We start from the raw sequence: 2861 nt of genomic DNA on the forward strand, positions 1-2861 counted from the left end.
TTTGGATCTTCTTGAGAGGCTTGAAGACATCAACCAAATTCAAGAAGGAGAATGTGGCTTTGAGGATGATGATAGTGAAAGTTCATTTGTATGGCAACAACCTACGAATGAAGACACTAAACAAATTATCACACTTACGAAGAATATTCGGGATGAACTCTCCAATCAATATATGAGTAATGTAATGTAATATTTGTGTTGTTAGTTGTTGCTATGGTTGTCAAGAAGTTGCAAAACTTTCATGTTGTTATTTTTATTGTTATTGCTATTGTTGTTGTTGTTGTTGTTGTTGTTGTTAATTTTTGTTATAATCTTACTCAATATTGTTTTTTTGTTCTTGTGATTTGAAAAATACTATTGTTCTTGTTCTCATGGTGTTTAAAATTCAAGTCTTAAGTTTTTTTGTGCTTATTAAACAAGCACAACAACAATCAAGACAACAATAATAACAATAATTATTATTATTATTATAATAATTAAGTTATAATAATAATAACAATAATAATAATAATGATAATTAATACTAATTATTATTATAATCATAATACATTAAGTTATTATTATTATTATTACTAACAATGTTTTCATTATCATTATTAATAGCAATGTATAATAGTAACTCAATGAATGCCCACTTTAGTAATTTCCCACCTCTAAAAGCCCTTTTAAAAATCCACATCCAAACAACTTCACATATATAAAAGTGCTTTTGCATTAGCTTACCCAAACATAAAACACTGAAAAGCACTTAACTTACTCTCAAAAGCACTTTAAAAAAAAGTGCTTCTACAACTTAACAAAAAAAAAACACTTTTTCATAAAAGCTAACCCAAACAAGCCAATGTCTCACCTCTCACTCTGTGTTTTATCGTGAGCTACGAAGAGGAAAACTATAAAGCTTGAATCAAGTGAAGCTTAACTCTATAACGGAACTAGACAAACATAATATAAAGGAACAACATTAAGGCCCTGCCAACATGGCAATTGGCAAAGCACACAAACATACAAAAAAAACATAAAAAGTTTCTTTCCAAGAAATAGCAGCTATCCAATCTAGCACCAGCACATCATTTGTTCCATCTAATCAGCCACAAGCTATCCATACAATGTACGACTATAGCCCAATCGATAGTAAGGTCAACTTGTTTAGACTCGGCAATCATCTCAACATCCTTCCTTTACTCAGAGTTCTCTCACCCCCAGTGCATCTCGGAAATACTCAAACTTGTAATTTGGCAGTGCTTTGGTAAAGATATCTGCAACTTGTTCTTTGGTACTACAATGTTTCATATCAATTGTGCCCATCTTCACGAGTTCACTGATGAAATGATACCGCGGTGTCTATGCATGTTTCGTATGTCCCATGCGTGATGGGATTTCGGTAATGGAGATAGCTAAACTGTTGTCACACATGATGATGTTTTCGAGTCACCTTGCTTCTTATAAAGCGCTTTTCTTTTGCTTTCCTTGAATACCATGCTACGGCTCCGAATCCTAGAATAAAAGACCCCTACTGATAGTGCTTTTTCCTATTGTTCGTGAGCTCTCCCAAATACTATCGAATAACCGATAAGCTGAACGTGTCATTCATATAATGAAGCCCATAACTCACAGTTCCATTCACATAACTAAGATTCTCTTAACTGCACGATAATGATGCATGGTTGAAGCTTGTATAAATCGAGATAAAACAGCTATTGCATGCATGATATCTGGTCACGTGTGCATAAGTATAGTAAATTGCCAACCAACCTTCTGTATTTTGAGGGATTTGCACTTCTTGAGATATCTTCTAAGTAAAAGTTTCTCATTGAAGTTCATCGTACTAGTCTACTAGCTTGCAAATGCAACATCCCTCGCTTTTACTCGAGATCTTCTACATATTTTCATTGAGATACTGCAGTGAGAGCATCAAGTTGTCTCACCTCTAATCCAAGGAAGTACCTTAATGGACTGCATCTGATATTTCTAACATTTTCATCATGTTTTCTTTCAACTCTATCAAAGCATCTCATCAATGGAACCCATGTAGACTCATATCATCTCGCATGCGTAGACATAGTAGCAATATGTTTGAGCTTTCCCTTGAGCTTCTATAGACGGTGGGTTCATTGACTCACGATAAACTCCATTTGAAGAAAGTGTGGAGTCGACATCGATGTTCCAAGCTCGGGAGCTTAGGGAAGTCCATGACAAAGCCTGTAAAGTTTATCCATACCCTTCTTTTTCCCTTTTAATGACAAACCCCCTCAAGTTGGCCACATAGACTTCCTCCTTTAGCTCTCCTGCTCAAAAAGTCGCCTTGTCATCTAGTGATAATTACCCCATCTTCTCTAAGTTCCTATGGCAAGGAACAAACTTAGTGAGTTTCCATCCGGGCAACTAGAGAATAAACTTTTTTAAAGTCAATACCTTCTTGTTAGTGTAACACCTAGCAACCACCCACGCCTTTCTTTCTAGCCAAGATGCCATTTTGCTTGCTTTCCCACTTCAGTCCAATTGCTTGCTTTCCTCCGGCAGTCGGAAAGTTTTCAAGTTTCATTTTTGTGAATTTCCTTCTATTTCTTCGTCATGGTTAGTAACCCGGTCATTGCTCTTGCTACTTCAAGGAGGTTGGGTATGCAACTCATTAGGGCAAAAGAACATGAGTTATATATCGCTTAAATCCATGTACCTCGTCGTAGTTCCTTCGCCTCAGCCAGTGCTCATCGGGTTCCCTAGAGATGAGTCATTTGAATATTGAACAATCTCCATCATTCATCAAATGAAACCCGATGGCGAGATCTATCCACCGATTGTTATCAAGATCCCTTCCATGTCATTAGGTGGCGATAGTTTGTTGAAGCTAAGCTCATTCAATT

This window comes from Dioscorea cayenensis, chromosome 4 (genome assembly GCF_009730915.1).
Source record: "Dioscorea cayenensis subsp. rotundata cultivar TDr96_F1 chromosome 4, TDr96_F1_v2_PseudoChromosome.rev07_lg8_w22 25.fasta, whole genome shotgun sequence".
In the NCBI taxonomy this organism is placed as follows: domain Eukaryota; kingdom Viridiplantae; phylum Streptophyta; class Magnoliopsida; order Dioscoreales; family Dioscoreaceae; genus Dioscorea; species Dioscorea cayenensis.